We start from the raw sequence: 19,432 nt of genomic DNA on the forward strand, positions 1-19,432 counted from the left end.
AATGTCATTCTGTTGGATTTATCTCTACAACATCCCCAGTTAATAGCCAATGGGCCAAGGTTAAGGAGTTGGCTAGGATGGATCAGAGAGAGGTGATTCAAATTCAATATTGATTATAATCTTTTGCAGGAACACCTCAGTATTTCTGGATTGACATCACACACGTTCATAATGTGTGTCTTCTAAAGTAATACTCATTAAAGAAGTAAGTTAAAAATACTGTTACATATGTACTCCGATGTTCATTGCAGCACTCTCTACAATGGTCAGTTCACTGCAGTTCAGTCACTCAGTAATGTCGACTCTTTGTGACCCCATGGACTGCAGCACACCAGGCTTCCCTGTCCATCACCAACTCCCAGAGGATACTCAAACTCATGTCCATCGAGTCAGTGATGCCATCCAACCATCTCATCCTCTGTTGTCCACTTCTGCCTTCTATCTTTCCAAGCATCAGGGTCTTTTCCAAAGAGTCAGTTCTTTGCATCAGGTGGCCAAAGTATTGGAGTTTCAACTTCAGCATCAGTCCTTCCAATGAATATTCAGGACTGATTTCCTTTAGGCTGGACAGGTTGGATCTCCTCGCACTCCAAGGAACTCTCAAGAGTCTTCTACAAAACCACAGTTCAAAAGCATCAATTCTTCAGTGCTGAGCTTTCTTTACAGTCCAATGCTCACATCCATCAATGACTACTGGAAAAACCATAACTTTGACCAATACAGACCTTTGTTGGCAAAGTGATGTCTCTGCTTTTTAATATGCTGTCTAGGTTGGTCAAACACCTTCTTCCAACAACACAAGAGAAGACTCTATACATGGACATCACCAGATGGTCAACACCGAAATCAGATTGATTATATTCTTTGCAGCCAAAGTTGGAGAAGCTCTATACAGTCAGCAAAAGCAAGACCAGGAGCTGACTGTGGCTCAGATCATGAACTTCTTATTGCCAAATTCAGACTTAAATTGAAGAAAGTAGGGAAAACCACTAGACCATTGAGGTATGACCTAAATCAAATCCCTTATGATTATACAGTGGAAGTGAGAAATAGATTTAAGGGCCTAGATCTGATAGAGTGCCTGATGAACTATGGATGGAGGTTCATGACATTGTACAGGAGACAGGGATCAAGACCATCCCCATGGAAATGAAATGCAAAAAAGCAAAATGGCTGTCTGGGGAGGCCTTACAAATAGCTGTGTAGAAGAGAAGAGAAAAGCAAAGGAGAAAAGGAAAGATATAAGCATCTGAATGCAGAGTTCCAAAGAATAGCAAGAAGAGATTAGAAAGCCTTCCTCAGCCCTCAATGCAAAGAAATAGATGAAAACAACAGAATGGAAAAGACTAGAGATCTCTTCAAGAAAATTAGAGATACCAAGGGAACATTTCATGCAAAGATGGGCTCAACAAAGGACAGAAATGGTAGGGACCTAACAGAAGCAGAAGATATTAAGAAGAGGTGGCAAGAATACACAGAAGAACTATACAAAAAAGATCTTCACAACCCAGATAATCATGATGGTGTGATCACTCACCTAAGCCAGACATCCTGGAATGTGAAGTCAAGTGGGCCTTAGAAAGTATCACTACAAACAAAGCTAGTGGAGGTGATGGAATTCCAGTTGAGCTATTTCAAATCCTGAAAGATGATGCTGTGAAAGTGCTGCACACTATATGCCAGCAAATTTGGAAAACTCAGCAGTGGCCACAGGACTGGAAAAGGTCAGTTTTCATTCTAATTCCCAAAGAAAGGCAATGCCAAAGAATGCTCAAACTATCGCACAATTGCACTCATCTCACATGCTAGTAAAGTAATGCTCAAAATTCTGCAAGCCAGGCTTCAGCAGTACATGAACCGTGAACTTCCAGATGTTCAAGCTGGTTTTAGAAAAGGCAGAGGAACCAGAGATAAAATTGCCAACATCCGCTGGATCATGGAAAAAGCAAGAGAGTTCCAGAAAAACATCTGCTGCTGCTGCTGCTAAGTCGTTTCAGTCGTGTCCGACTCTGTGCAACCCCAGAGATGGCAGCCCACCAGGCTCCTCTGTCCCTGGGATTCTCCAGGGAAGAACACTGGAGTGGGTTGCCATTTCCTTCTCCAATGCATGAAAGTGAAAAGTGAAAGTGAAGTCGCTCAGTCGTGTCTGACCCTAAGTGACCCCATGGACTGCAGCCTTCCAGGCTCCTCCATCCATGGGATTTTCCAGGCAAGAGTACTGGAGTGGGGTGCCATTGCCTTCTCCAGAAAAACATCTATTTCTGCTTTATTGACTATGCCAAAGCCTTTGACTGTGTGGATCACAATAAACTGTGGAAAATTCTGAAAGAGATGGGAATACCAGACCACCTGACCTGCCTCCTGAGAAATCTGTATGCAGGTCGGGAAGCAACAGTTAGAACTGGACATGGAACAGACTGGTTCCAAATAGGAAAAGGAGTACATCAAGGCTGTATATTAACACTCTGCTTATTTAACTTATATGCAGAGAACATCATGAGACACGCTGGGCTGGAAGAAGCACAAGCTGGAATCAAGATTGCTGGGAGAAATATCAGTAACCTCAGATATGCAGATGACACCACCCTTATGGCAGGAAGTGAAGAAGATCTAAAGAGCCTCTTAATGAAGGTGAAAGAGGAGAGTGAAAAAGCAAACTTAAAACTCAGATTCAGAAAACTAAGATTATGGTGTCTGGTCCCATCACTTCATGGCAAATAAATGGGGTAACAGTGGAAACAGTGACAGATTTTATTTTTGTGGGCTTCAAAATCACTGCAGATGGTAACTGCAACCATGAAATTAAAAGACTCTTGCTCCTTGGAGGGCTTCCCTTGTGGCTTAGCTGGTAAAGTATCTGCCCATGTTGCGGGAGACCTGAGTTCATTCCCTGGGTTTGAAAGATCCCCTGGAGAAGGGAAAGGCTACCCACTCCAGTATTCTGGCCTGGAGAATTCCATGGACTGTATAGTCTATGGGGTCGCAAAGAGTTGGACACAAATGAATGACTTTCACACTTTCACTTTCACTGCTCCTTGGAAAAAAAGTTATGACCAACTTCAGTTCAGTTCAGTTCAGTTCAGTTGCTCAATCATGTCTGACTCTTTGCGACCACATGAATTTCAGCACGCCAGGCCTCCCTGTCCATCACCAATTCCCGAGTTCACTCAAACTCACGTCCATTGAGTCAGTGATGCCATCCAGCCATCTCATCCTGTCATCCCCTTCTCCTCCTGCCCTCAATCCCTCCCAGCATCAGAGTCTTTTCCAATGAGTCAACTCTTCGCGTGAGGTGGCCAAAGTACTGGAGTTTCAGCTTTAGCATCATTCCTTCCAAAGAACACCCAGACTGATCTCCTTTAGGATGGACTGGTTGGAACTCCTTGCAGTCCATGGGACTCTCAGGAGTCTTCTCCAACACCACAGTTTAAAAACATCAATTCTTTGGTGCTCAGCTTTCTTCACAGTTCAACTCTCACACCCATACATGACCACAGGAAAAACCATAGCCTTGACTAGATGAACCTTTGTTGGCAAAGTAATGTCTCTGCTTTTGAATATGCTATCTAGGTTGATCATAACTTTCCTTCCAAGGAGTAAGTGTCTTTTAATTTCATGGCTGCAATCACCATCTGCAGTGATTTTGGAGCCCAGAAAAATAAAGTCTGACACTGTTTCCACTATTTCCCCATCTATTTCCCATGGAGTGATGGGACCAGATGCCATGATCTTGGTTTTCTGAATGTTGAGCTTTAAGCCAACTTTTTCACTCTCCTCTTTCACTTTCATCAAGAGGCTTTTGAGTTCCTCTTCACTTTCTGCTATAAGGGTGGTGTCATCTGCATATCTGAGGTTACTGATATTTCTCCCAGCAGTCTTGATTCCAGCTTGTGCTTCTTCCAGCCCAGCGTTTCTCATGATGTTCTCTGCATATAAGTTAAATAAGCAGGGTGTTAATATACAGCCTTGACATACTCCTTTTCCTATTTGGAACCAGTCTGTTGTTCCATGTCCAGTTCTAACTGCTGCTTCCTGACCTGCATACAGGTTTCTCAGGAGGCAGGTCAGGTGGTCTGGTATTCCCATCTCTTTCAGAATTTTCCACAGTTTATTGTGATCCACACAGTCAAAGGCTTTGGCATAGTCAATAAAGCAGAAATATATGTCTAGAAATAGATGGCAGGTCAGGTGGTCTGGTATTCCTATCTCTTGAAGAATTTTCCACTGTTTGTTTAAATCCAAGCAGTCAAACATTTGGCATAGTAAATAGAACAGAAGTAGATGTTTTTCTGGAACTCTCTTGATTTTTTCATGGTCCAGCATATGTTGCCAATTTGATCTCTGGTTCCTCTGCCTTTTCTAAATCTATTTTGAGCATCTGGAAGTTCTCAGTTCATTTACTGTTGAAGCCTGGCATGGAGAATTTTGAGCATTACTTTGTTTGCATGTGAGTTGAGTGCAATTGTGCAGTAGTCTGAACATTCTTTGGCACTGCCTTTCTTTGGGATTGGAGTGAAAACTGACCTTTTCCAGTCCCATGGTCACTGCTGAGTTTTCCAGATTTGCTGGCATATTGAGTGCAGCACTTTCACAGCATCATCTTTAGGATTTGAAACAGTTCAGCTGGAATCACTAGCTTTGTTTGTAGTGATGCTTCCTAAGTCCTACTTGACTTTGCATTCCAGGATGTCTGGCTCTAGGGTAATGATCACACCATCATGGTTATCTGGGTCATGAAGATCTTTTTTGCATAGTTCTTCTCTGTATTCTTGTCACCTCTTCTTAATATCTTCTGCTTCTGTTAAATCCATACCGTTCTGTCCTTTATTGTGCCCATCTTTGCATGAAATGTTCCCTTGGTATCTCTAATTTTCTTGAAGAGATCTCTAGTCTTTCCCATTCTATTGTTTTCCTCTATTTCTTTGCACTGATCACCGAAAAACACTTTCTTATCTCTCCTTGCTATTCTGTAGAACTCTGCATTCAAATGAGCATAGCTTTCCTTTTCTCCTTTGCCTTTCACTTCTCTTCTTTTCTCAGCTCTTTGTAACGCCTCCTCAGACAACCATTTTGCCTCTTTGCATTTCTTTTTCTTGGGGATGGTCTTGATCCCTGCCTCCTGTACAGTGTCATAAAACTCCGTCCATAGTTTTTCAGGCACTCTATCAGCTCTAATATCTTGAATTGATTTGTCACCTACGCTGTATAATGGAAGCAGCATAAATGTTCATTCACAGGTTAATGGATAAAGACGTGGTACATGTATACAACAGAAAATATTACTCAAGCGTAAAAGGGAACAAAATTGGGTGATGTGTATTTGTAGTGATGGGGATGGACCTATAGTCTGTCACAAAGAGTGAAGTAAGTCAGAAAGAAAAAAACACATATCATAAGTTAATGCATATGTATGGAATCTAGAAAAATGGTCCAGACGAACATACTTTCAGGGCAGCAATAGAGATGGAGACACAGAGAAAGGACTTGTGGACACAGTGGGTGAAGGGGAGGGTGGGACAAATTGAGAGTAGCATTGATATATTTACACTAACATGTTTAAAATAAAGGGTAGTGGGAAGCTGTTGTACAGCACAGGGAACTTAGCCTGGTACTCTGTGGTATGGGGGGGTGGGAAGGAGGTTCAAGAGGGATGGAATAAATGTATGCATATAGCTGATTCACTTTGTTGTATAGCAGAAACTAACACAGCATTTTAAAGCAATTATACTACAATAAAAACAATAAAAAATGTTTATTCATGTATTTCAGAACTTCATCATTTTATATTGCCTTAACTCAGCTATATTCTTTCCCTCACTAATAAAAAACATTGTGTAGTATTGACTAAGTGTGACTTTTACTAATTTTACATATATTCATATTTGTATGGCAGTAGAACATAACACACAGGAAACCCAGAGCACACAGAAAACAGTCCTCAGGAAAGAAAAGGCACATGTTTAAATAAACTATTACTTCCAAGACATGTAACAAGGCCTGATAAATTGTCAGTTCAATATCCTAGCTGATTGTGCATGTGCTGTACATGCTATTTAAGGAATGTGACCATACTGTATAGATTTTTCTGTTAGTGTCTGTTAAAGTAATAACACAGGAAGCATGTTATTATAACCTACAAGGACCATAAATACTAACCCTACAGCATTTTTATTACCAACTTATATCAAAGGCAATCTGGCACTCTTTTACACATAATATTCTCCCATTAGTAAGCAGTCTTATATTACAGACATAAAATATTTGTAAGCATTTTAACTTGGCCAGGCTACTGCAGCTGTGTCACATTTGTTTTTCCTTATTTTAATATGAGCTTATTTAGATGAAGCTGGAATTGCCTTCTTCTCCTGTACATGACAGATCTGGTTTAGTGCCAGGCCACTTAGTGAGGCCTATCAAACAACGCTCTATTATGTACAGTGGCATAATTCGAAAAATCATAAGAACACTAACTCATAACATATGTCAATACGCCCAGTTAGTTCAAAATCTTGCCTCTTACAGGTGATTTTATATTCCATTTTAAAATGCTCTTTACTGCCCCTGCTACAAACAGTTCATCTGATCAACTCCAAATGATTTTAACCTTTTTTTATCACACTTTTATGAGAATACACAGCCATAGATCATAACTAAACAAACAGACAAGAAGAAATCAAACTTTTAGCTGACCTTTGTATTTCATCAGCTTGCACTTGAGAAATCTATAAGCTGAATTAAGAAATGAGATTTCCTTAATTGTGGCTTCCTCTCATTTTCTGATCACTGCTTGCCTACCATCCCCAGGGCTATCCTGCGGTCATTCAATGATGTAGGGCCCCTTCAAGATCCTGGTAAGCTGGTAGCCTCTGCCTCCCAAGGTATTTCCAGTGGTATGAAAAGATATCATCATAAGAGAGTCTGCCATAGGTGTCCTTTCTCAATCTCCTCCTAAAAACTGAGACGGTAAGACCACCTCAGAAAGAATAATCAAATCCTCAGACTCTATACTCTAAGGTTAGTGACCAACATAGGCTTTTAGCAATACTTTCTTGTCATGATTAATATGAAAGCTTCATCCATCTATTGGGTATAGACGATCCCCCTCCAACCCTAAATAGTAATTTAATCTTTCTGCACATCTGTTTACAGCAAGAGAGATCTTCACTACCCTGAAGACTCAAGGGCAAAAAAAAATTCTGCTCTCTAAATTTTTCTGCTTTGCATTTTAATCTCTGCTTGACTGTTTTGTATCTTATCTATCGGTTCAGCGCTCAACTAATCTTTATTCTAAATACTATATAGCTCCATTTTTAAGTGATAAGCTACATATACATATATATTGAGTACTTGTCCAAATTTCCTGAATAATCATTAATCTCAATACTAGTCTGTATTAGTGGTTTTAGACTGAAAAATCTTTTAGGGGGAGAACTAGAACTAGAACCAGAACTGAAAAAATATATAGCATCACAGGGCCTTGTGAGGAACCATCCAGGTTAGAAAATACTCAAAGAGTAATTATCAGTAAATGGTGACAATGGTGATATAGTGCATTAGATCAATCCATAAAGGTATACCCCAGTAGGAAAAAGCTACATTTGAAGTGTAGTTAAATCAGTAATAGAATAATGATAATACATGCCCCCTTATGACTTTCTGTTAAAGGAAACAAGCAGAATGTAACTAACAAACCAAGGAATCGACAAGTGAAAAGGATGCAGACAACAGCCCCAAACAGCAATGCTTTCATAGTTATTATATGTTACAGATTCTTAATGCAAGTTAACATTTCGATACACATGTAAAGATGTGATGGACTTTCACTTAGTATTAGGTGTCTAGATAAAAATATTGAGTTTATTATGCAAAGTGTTATGTTTACTACTTGAGTTTCAGATTCAGCTGAAAACATTATTGAAAAGGATGACAGAAAGTACAGGACACTGTTTTGACTGGATTTAACATTAGTCATTTTCTTTCTCTTTCTCTTAATTATTTGGTTAGTTGATATATCTAGCAAGTCAACTGGATAGTCATGAAGGGGTTCAGAACAGGCCTCCCCAATTTAAATTCTTTAAAGAAGAGGGAAGAACACTTCTCTTGAGCCCTCAGAGTCTTGATTGCCTTCAGTTCAAAATCATCCACATGCCAAAGTGACCCTTCTTTAACTAGATATTCATAAATGTGTTCTGGACAGGCCTCCCCAAGATGCGTCACTTTGCATGTCAACCCTGCAGGAAAGGCAAAACCACTTGCTCAACACCTGCTCTTCTTCTCATCCTGTGAGTGACCTCAGTGTCATTGGATGCTCCAGGTCCCTCTCCCTTTCCTTTGCTTGGGATGGCATAGGCACCTCGTTTTACCTTTCTGTCTTGGAGTCTCTCGTGTACGTGGGGTTCCCATGCATGCAAAATGAAATTTGATTTTCTCCTGTTAATTTAATGTTAATTGAATTCTTAGACCATCCAGAAGTACCAAAAAGGGCAGAGGAAAATTTTTTCCTACCCTAAGAACATCACAAAATTCTATAATTAAATCTCAAAATGCTGTGTTGGATTCCATTTCCATAAAAATAAAGAAAAATTTACATGCATTCAAAAGACTCTTTACTGCTATTTGATGATTTAAAATCAAAAACTGCAAAGGATAAAATTCTACATTCCTACAATAATCAAAAATATTGTTCTCAACACCTACGAGAAGAAAAACAACACCAAATCATTTACTTTTCAGACCTTTATTTAGATCCTTAACCAGAAAAGATTTGTTCTTTTTTCTTCTTACAACAAATACAAATGAAGTGTGAATTCTTAGGGGTAAATGTATAAATAATAAGATGCTTTTGTTTTCTTTATTACATAATCAGGGTGTCCAGATTTCATCTTTTATTAATTCTATTTGTCATTCTTTTAAAATTCAGTTTTTAAAATCATAACAAAAAAAAAATCATAATAAAGACAAACTATTTTTAGAGCAGCATACACTAGGTTTTCAGTTTTCTTTGATGATTTCTAAAAGCTCTTTGATGTGGACTCTAAAAAAAGGCATTTTCATCCTTAGAAATGTGTTTTAAAACTTTAAAACCTTGAGAATTTTAGAATTGGATATTCTCAGCTGCAGCTCTGAAAAAAATATTGGTAGAGAAATAAAGCCTTAAAGTAAAAATTTTGAAACTGGATAACGAGTTGAATTAGTGTCAGAAGCAAATCAGCTGGCCGAATATAAAGAGGCCCTCTCAGAGCAGGATAGCTTGAAGCCAGCAGAGTTATGTGGGTGACAGGGAGAGAGACCCACATGACGGCACACGGATGGCGTGCACATGGCACCTCCCCCCACTGCGCCTGTCCACTCAGCTCTGCCAAGTGTGGGCTCATGATTCAAACTGACAAGAATCTTGCTTCCTCCCTGATCCAGAAAGAAAGAGCCTTGTCAAGTTGAATATCCTGCTTGCTACACGGGAGCAGGTTGCCAGGAACAATGAGGGGAACTCAAAATGTGCTCTCAATCAGCAAGAAACCTTGGGATCCTGGCGTGGCTGTTTGCAGGGCAGCGAGAAGTGTAATTGAAGCTTAAATGTCATTGCATTCATTTTAGAGAAAATGCTGATTTGTTTTTGTTCTTTGGCTTGTTTGACTTCTTTGTGCTATTTTCTGTTTCTTTCTGGACTTTGAAATTAAGTTTTTAATGTAAACTTTTTACCTTTTTTCAGGAAAATAGAATAACAACTGAACAAACTCTTACCCAAAGAACAAAATCAGTCTAACCAAGAAACATATACATGAAACTCCACTTACACCAGGTCGAATGCACACTGGAGGGATGGGCATAAAGACGAATAAAATTTTGGACCCGGAGGAAACCAACACAGCCTATAAGGATGACACTGTGCATTTAGAAGATAGATGAAGATCACGAAATGTGGAGGCAAAAGGCTTCCTTTTGATGGATCCTTTCCTCTACTTGTGCTGTAATCTTTGACCAGTCTTGACTTCTCCTGAAATCTATTCTTAGCTGTAGAGTTATGAATAACCCACTCACAGGGAAGGCATTGGCATTAAATGAGATAATGTGTGAAAAATGCATTTTGAATATGTGAAATACTGTACAAATGTTAGTTATCATTTGGTGAGAGACAGGCAGGCAGGACTCATGCTTTCTAGCTCGTACTGTTAACTTGATTTCACTCCATATTTTCAGAGCTGAGGTCCCTTTCAGAGTTCAGATTCTATTTTCCAATAGACTATATTTCAAGAAAGAATTCAGTAAGAATAATAGATAGGAAGTGCACAAAAATAAGTAAATAAAGCCCCAAAGGATAAAAGATCAAATCCAACTGGAATAATAGCAGAACTAAAATATATCTAATGGAAAAGGCAGCTTCTCACAATAGGAATCTGCAGATTCTTTACCATTTGAGCCACCAGGGAAGCCCGTTGCTGGGCATATACCCAGAGAAAACCATAATTTGAAAAAACATATTCACTCCGATGCTCACTCCAGCACTATTTACAATAGCTAGGACATGGAAGCAACCTATATGTTGAATGACAGATGAATAGAAAAAGAAGATGTGGTACATATATACAACAGGATATTACTCAGCTATAACAAGGAACAAATTTGGGTCATTTGTAGAGACATGGATGGGCCTAGAGTCTGTCATAACAGAGTGAAGTAAATCAGAAAAAGAAAAACAAATATTATATATTAACACAGGTATGTGGAATCAGAAGAAAACTGGTATAGACAACCTTATTTACAAAGCAAAGATAGAGACACAGACACAGAGAACAAACATATGTATACCAAGGGAGAAGGACAGGGGATGAATTGAGAGATTAGGATTGACTTATATACAATATACGGGGGAAGGCAATGGCAACCCACTCCAGTACTTTTGCCTGGAAAATCCCATGGACAGAGGAGCCTGGTAGGCTGCAGTCCATGGGGTCGAGACGAGTCGGACATGACTGAGCAACTTCACTTTCACTTTTCACTTTCACACATTGGAGAAGGAAATGGCAACCCACTCCAGTGTTCTTGCCTGGAGAATCCCAGGGATGGCAGAGCCTGGTGGGCTGCCATCTATGGGGTCACACAGAGTCGGACACAACTGAAGTGACTTAGCAGCAGCAGCAGCATATACAATGTATACACTGGTATTCTCTCTATATATATATATGTATATATATATAAAATAGAAAACAAATGAGGTTGGGATTGACATATATACAATATATATACTGGTACTATATATGAAGTGAAGTCGCTCAGTCTTGTCCTACTCTTTGTGACCCCGTGGACTGTAGCCTACCAGGCTCCTCTGTCCATGGGATTTCCCAGGCAAGAGTACTGGAGTGGGGTGCCATTTCCTTCTCTTCCCTATTATCTAAAGTAGATAACAAATGAGAACCTACTGCATTTCACAGGGAACTCTACTCAGTGCTCTCTGGTGACCTAAATAAGAAGGGTATCCACAAGAGAGGAGATATATGTATCTGTATAGCTGAGTCCCTTTGCAGTACAGTAGAAAGTAACACAACATTGTAAAGCAACCAATAAAAATTTTTAAAATGAAATAAAATAAAATAATTTTCATTTTAAAAAGCTGTATTTTCCACCAAATATAATTATTTCTTTTTGTGGTTTAACATGAGAATATCCTCAAAATGAGAATGATTTCTATGAAAAGAAATTAAATTCCTGTAAAGTAGTGAGGAAAGAGTAAAAGAGAAGGCTGTGACAAGATGGAACATAATTTTGAAAACTCAAACAAATTAATGCTGATGTTTGTGAAGAAAGGGCTGGTTCTGGGGCCTACAGCATCAGAAATACCTGAATGTGACTCAGAGAATGAACTTATGGTTGCTGGGGGTGGGGAGAGGGTAGAGAAGGGATAGTTAGGAAGTTAGGGATCAATATGTACACACTGCTATATTTAAAATGGATAACCAACAAGGACATACCGTAGAGCACACGGAGCTCTGCTCAATGCCATGTGACAGTCTTGATGTCTTGATGAGAGGGGAGTTTAGGGGAGAATGGATAAATGTATATGTATAACTGAGTTCCTTCACTGTTCATCTGAAACTATCACAGAATAATTAATTGGCTATATCCCAATATGAAATAGAAAGGTTTTTTTTTTAAAAAAGGAATACCTGAATATTGATTAAAACATACAATGGAAAATAACCTGAGAAAGAATATAAATATATATATAAATTATCATATAAATAATATAAATATATTTTATATTATTTTTTAATATTTTATAATAACATAAATGTTACTATATTTATTATTATATAATAAAAATAGTATACAAATAATATATAAATATATAAATATATATATATAGGCTAAATCATACAGCACCTTGACTGTGACACTCAACACACATTGCTGCATTGATCCATCCATGTGTTTCTCTCCCTACCTTGTGACTCAAAGATCCTCAAAAATAAGACCAACCTTCTTCATTTTTATATCTGAGTACCCAATATACTGTAAGGTAATTACAGATGCTCAATCGAATAGAGCCAAAAGTTTAATGCCAAAGAAACTTGCCTCAGTTATGGATCTTATAGGAGAGCCAAAGCCAAAGCAACAGTTGCAGTTGGCAGCCACTGAGCAATCAACAGAGATGAGAAATGACTGGTTTGGCAGGAAGGCAGAGTTAAGGCTAGAAACAGACCAAGGCAGTCCCACAAGGAATGCACAGTCTGTACCTATTTCAAACTCTGGTTCAAAGAAAAGCACAGAGGTACAGAACAAAATCAATTTCAAAAAGTCAAGTGCTCAGCAATGTCTACTAAGAGCCCGCTATGTGCCAGATACTCTGTTAGATACTGAGGACAAAGCAAAACTGAAGACACAGGACTGTCCTTATGGAACTAAAGGTCACACACCCGTTAAGGTGCTATGGAGGAATCACAGAAGGGGCCTGTGTGCACGTGACTGTGTGTGTGCCTGTGGATGTTGATGGAAGTTTGGGGGTTAGTGGTAAGGAATGTTGTTCTGAGAAAATGATATATGAATAGAATCTTGAAAGAATAAGTCAGCATTAACCAAGAGAACATTCTAAAGAAAGTCAAAGTGAAGTCGCTCAGTCATGTCTGACTCTTTGCAACCCCATGCACTATAGCTCACCAGGCTCCTCCGTCCGTGGGGTTTTCCAGACAAGAGTACTGGGGTGGGTTGCCATTTCCTTCTGCAGAGGATCTTCCCAACCCAGGGATCAAACCCGGGTCTCCCACATTATAGGCAGATGCTTTACCGTCTGAGCCACCAGGGAAGCCCAACATATACAAAACCCTTGAAGTGGCAAATAGATGGTCACTTCAGAGGAAACTTTAAATATTGTAGATGAATCAGTAGTTCTTAATGCTTATTAGGTTCCCAAACAGGTCACAGTCATTTCTGCTGCTGGCTATTTGCAAATCTGCCCACCCTTAGCTACTAGAAAACCGGAAGCTCCATGACAAACTTCCATTGCTAGGCTGCTCACTAAGTTCTATAATGGTGACATCTTTGACTATACTAGTTCCATCAGAGAAGTGACACCTCCAATGGAAGAGAAGAAGGATTTGGGTGTATTCTCAATTAGCCACAATGTTATGTTTGGGAAATAAGCTTTTTGTATATTGGAGAGATACTTGTAGCCAAATTGTATTTTCTCAGAAAGTAATGACTTACACATTAGTTTCATAAAAACCCATCTCTGATGCTTAGGGAAGTCACATGACCCTTCAATGTCAAGACTGCTGGCATACCAGTGGTCAGAGATGTATTTCTTTGCAACAACTTTTTTTGGTCCCACCATTCTTCTTTTTTTTTTTTTTTTGCCACAGAAATGCAAATTAAAACTAAAATGAAGTATCATCTCACACCAGTCAGAATGGTCATTTTCAAAAAATCTACAAAGAGTAAATGCTGGAGAGTGTGTGGAGAAAATGGAACTCTCTTGCACTGTTGGTAGGAATGTAAATTGATACAGCCACTACGGAGAACAGTATGGAGGTTCCTTAAAAAACTAAAAGTAAAACAAACATATTACCCAGCAGCCCCACTCCTGGGCATATACCCTGAGAAAAGCATAACACAAAAAAACACATGTACGCCAGTGTTCATTGCAGCACTATTTACAATAGCCAGGACATGGAAAAAAAAAAACCTAAAAGTCCAACAATAGATAAATGGATAAAAAAGATATGGTACATACACAATATGCCAGCAAATTTGGAAAACTCAGCAGTGGCCACAGGACTGAAAAAGGTCAGTTTTCATTCCAGTCCCAAAGAAAGGCAATGCCAAAGAATGCTCAAACTACCGCACAATTGCACTCATCTCACACACTAGTAAAGTAATGCTCAAAATTCTCCAAGCCAGGCTTCAGCAATACGTGAACCGTGAACTTCCAGATGTTCAAGCTGGTTTTAGAAAAGGCAGAGGAACCAGAGATCAAATTGCCAACATCTGCTGGATCATGGAAAAAGCAAGAGAGGTCCAGAAAAACATCTATTTCTGCTTTATTGACTATGCCAAAGCCTTTGAATGTATGGATCACAATAAACTGTGGAAAATTCTTCAAGAGATGGGAATACCAGACCGCCTGATCTGCCTCTTGAGAAACCTATATACAGGTCAGGAAGCAACAGTTAGAACTGGACATGGAACAACAGACTGGTTCCAAATAGGAAAAGGAGTATGTCAAGACTGTATATTAACACCCTGCTTATTTACCTTATATGCAGAGTACATCATGAGAAACGCTGGGCTGGAAGAAGCACAAGCTGGAATCAAGATTGCCGGGAGAAATATCAATAACCTCAGATATGCAGATGACACCACCCTTATGGCAGAAAGTGAAGAGGAACTAAAAAGCCTCTTGATGAAAGTGAAAGAAGAGAGTGAAAAAGTTGGCTTAAAGCTCAACATTCAGAAAACTAAGATCATGGCATCTGGTCCCATCACTTCATGGGAAATAGAGGGGAAACAGTGGAAACTGTGTCAGACTTTGTTTTGGGGGGCTCCAAAATCATTGCAGATGGTGATTGCATGAAATTAAAAGATGCTTACTCCTTGGAAGGAAAGTTATGACCATCCTAGATAGCATATTCAAGAGCAGAGACATTACTTTGCCAACAAAGGTCCATCTAGTCAAGGCTATAGTTTTTCCAAGTAGTCATATGGATGTGAGAGTTGGACTGTGAAGAAAGCTGAGCACTGAAGAATTGATGCTTTTGAACTGTGGTGTTGGAGAAGACTCTTGAGAGTCCCTTGGACTGCAAGGAGATCCAACCAGTCCATTCTGAAGGAGATCAGTCCTGGGTGTTCTTTGGAAGGACTGATGCTAAAGCTGAAACTCCAGGACTTTGGCCACCTCATGCGAAGAGTTGACTCATTGGAAAAGACTCTGATGCTGGGAGGGATTGGGGGCAGGAGGAGAAGGGGATGACAGAGGATGAGATGGCTGGATGGCATCACTGACTCGATGGACGTGAGTCTGAGTGAACTCCGGGAGTTGGTGATGGACAGGGAGGCCTGGCGTGCTGCAGTTCATGGGGTCGCAAAGAGTCGGACACGACTGAGCGACTGAACTGATCTGAACTTAACACATACACAATTTGATACATATATACAATGGAATATTATTATACAATGGCATAATATTAATATATAAGGGAATGTTATTCAGCTGCTAAAAGGAATGAAATAGGGTCATCCCTGGTGGATCAGATGGTAAAGGATCTGCCTGCAATGAGGGTGACCTGTGTTCAATCCCTGGGTTTGATCCCTCCTCCAAGGTCCCCTGGAGGAGGATGTGGCAATCCACTCCAGTATTCTTGCCTGGAGAACCCCATGGACAGAGGAGCCTGGCGGGCTAGAGTCCAAGGGGTTGAAAGAGTCATACACGACTGAGTGACTAAGCACAGCACACGGTCATTTGTAGAGACAGGGACAGATATAGCACCTGTCATACAGAGTAAAGTCAGAAAGAGAAAAACAAATATTGTATATTAACAGGTGCATGTGGAATCTAGGAAAATGATACAGATGAACCTATTTGCAGGCAGGAATAGAGATGCAGACATAGTGAACAGACATGTAGACACAGTGGAGGAAGGAGAGGGAGGAACAAATCGGGAGATTGGGATTGACATACATACACTACCATGTGTAAAACAGATAGTGGGAAGCTGCTGAATGGCAAAGGAGTTGGCTCAGTGCTCCTTGATAACCTAGATGGGTGGGCTGAGGGTGGAGTAGGAGGGAGGTTCAAAAGAGAGATGATACATATATACATACAGGTGATTCACTTCATTGTACAGCAGAAACCAATACAACATTGTAATTCCAATTAAAAAAAACAGTCTTGACCCTTCATCTTATCTGAGGACTCTAATCTCTTCTGAATGAAAATTCTAGTAGAAGTTCATCTTTTCTTATTGGTACACAGTTTATCTCTTCAAGATTATTTTAATCCTATCATTTTTTTCAAAATGCTGAGTGTCATCAAGAAATTGGGATTCTTCAACAGCTTCACTCTCATCAAATAAAAGTTACTTGTATGCAATGTTTGTACTTAACAAAGGACTGTGGTACTCTTATTTTGATATATTATATGTGGTATATGCAGTGTTTACCCATTAGCTGTTTCAGCTTAGGAAGAATTTTTATGACAAACTAACAAATCCAAACAGTATTTATAATGTAAATACTGATACACCATTATTTATACTTCAGTTCAGTAGCAAAAATTGGTTCTATGATAAATAAACTCTCATTATCCAATCATTAGTCTCTTATAGCCACCCTGACAAGTCATGCCATGGGCAATACAATATCACTAATGAAATGAATTAATTTATCTCTTTCAAAGGGACATTGGGGAATTGAAAATGTATGTTTCATAGCAACACTCCAAATAGAAAATATATCTAATCATTCTCAAATCATCAAGCTTATTTTACTCAACAAATATTTACAAGTGCTTTTTATGTTCCTAGTATATTTCTAGGTGATCAGAGTAAATTCTAAGGAGTTGGAGGGTGGGGGGAGCAGTCAGAAAGTAAACAAGCAGGGGGGAAAAAAAGACACGGCAACTCCAGATTCTGATAATTACTATGAAGAGAAAGAGAAAAACCAAACTCAGATTGATAGAATAGTCACCAGAAGGCTATATTTTACAAGGTGACCAAAAAACATTTTATGTTGTTTCAAGGCCTTTTTCTACTATAAAAGTCATGGTGATAAATTTACATTGGACTCCACAATATTACTTGCAGTCAATATTTTTCACCCACAAAAAATGGCAGTTTTATGTGATTCAACCTGAGAATGAATAGCAGACAGAATTTAAGAGCTATGGTTTTTATATCAAGGTTTTATTTCAAATGTATAATTGCTCTGAACTTGAATTGTCTGATAACCAGCATTTTTGTCTCAGACCCTGGGTCTACAGACAAGAGGAGAACCCTGTCACTCCACAGGTCAGGTAGAGTCTCAGCAGTATTTCCAGCCCATAGATAGACTTCTAAGGACAGGGGCCCGGTGAAGCTTCTGTAAACAATAGAGTACCAGAGCAGTAGCTGGAGGACTTCTACACCCTGGTGGAGATGTAACGTCTTCAGAGTCAGTACTTCTTCAGGCTTAGCTCTGCCAGCTGTGCTATCTGCAGTGTGACATTTAACCTCTCCTAGCTTCAGCGTTTTATCTTTTTTTTTTTTTTTAACTGAAGGATAATTGCTTTGCAACATTGTGTTGGTTTCTGCTGTATAATAATGTGAATCAGCCACATTGCCTGCCTCTTGAGCATCCCTCCCACCACCCCCATCCCACCCCTCTAGGTCATCACAGAGCACCAGGCTGGGCTCCCCGTGTTATATAGCAGCTTCCCACTAGCTAGCTATTTTACGCATGGTAGTGCATATATATCAATGCTACTTTCTCAATACATCCCACCCTCTCCTTCCCCACTGTCCACAAGTGTTTTATCTTTTCAATGAGAATGATTACCCTACCTTATAGGGCTGTTACAAATATTATGGATACAGTAGAATAACACTCTAGGCACATTCAATTAGTGTGATAAAGCAAGTTCAACTTTATATACTTGGGCTTCAAGAGTGGGGTAGAGAAAAAAAGAAAGAAAGGGAGGAAGGAAGGAAGAAATAGCACGTTTACAAGATGTAGGAGATTCCATCCACTTTAATATTAAAATAACTTAGGTTCCAGTGTGAGTGAGCATTAGCTGAGAATGCTCACAATCACTTTAGCTGTGAATCCATGCTTTCGGTCTCAGATCTTTTGCCTCTCTTGTGGTGTAAGCATCTTGCCATTTTGAGTTATTTTAATAGTGTTTTAAGATGAGCCTTTCTCTTTAAATATAAGCTATTTCATCTGTGAATCAAAGCAAAAAAGAACAATCTGCTCCAAAGATGATCTAAAAACTGATTCCGGGTTTATTAAGAGATGGATTTTCAGTCTCCATGGTGATATTTTTGTAAGAGATTTTCAGGAATAATTTTGATACTAATGAATTTGACTCTATAAGATAATTTCAGAACCTAAATCCAAAGGACACAGCTGTAGTGTAAGGTGTGTAAAATACCTCCTGGCAGTACCTAACCAACTCCAGGTGATCAAGATGGTTAATTTCTTCTTGTAGGGGAAAAATGGACTACTCATTCAGCTAGTGAATCTCCAGCTAGTGTATCTGGCTGCCACAATCTAAATTTCCATGGATAATATTCTTCCATGGTGCAATTTTGTATTTTTCAAACTTGTTCTTGTATGTCAGTGTGTTCTGACCAGCACAATGACTTATAAATGATATCTCATACACTGCAAGAATTGGAACAAATTCATATATTCAGCAAACACTTAAAATTAAATTAATTTAAAATTGATATTTTTTAGAAATCTCTTTAGTTGCATTGCAGGCTCAAATTTATAACTAGTTATTTTGTCCTACGAGAGTAGGAAAAGCAAAAACTGTCCATCACCTTCTTCCTTTTCTGTGTTTCTTCTCAAGGCAAAAATAAGCCACGTAAACATGATAAGGAGAAACTATTAGTAGCAGGGCTATATATGAAAGCTGGTGTCACAGTAATTACCAGGGACAATTCCAACTGATCAATACCCTTTCTGTTCAATTGGCGCCCATGCTCTTAAGATTTATTACATATTTAAATATCATTCATGATAATAAGGACGCTAAATTACTGTTATGTAAATCAATTTCTACCTAGAAGTTTTATAGTACAAACTTAATAAATTATTTTTCCCAACTCACTTAAGAAAGTTATTCTGTGCATTGTTAAGGATAAATAGCTTCTTTGTTACAAAGAAGATACATATAATTTGAAAAATGCACATAAAAATCAAGTGGAAAAATGATTTTTCACATTTCTGTAGTTTCCCTTAA

Source organism: Bos indicus, chromosome 1 (genome assembly GCF_029378745.1).
Source record: "Bos indicus isolate NIAB-ARS_2022 breed Sahiwal x Tharparkar chromosome 1, NIAB-ARS_B.indTharparkar_mat_pri_1.0, whole genome shotgun sequence".
Classification (NCBI taxonomy): Eukaryota; Metazoa; Chordata; class Mammalia; order Artiodactyla; family Bovidae; genus Bos; species Bos indicus.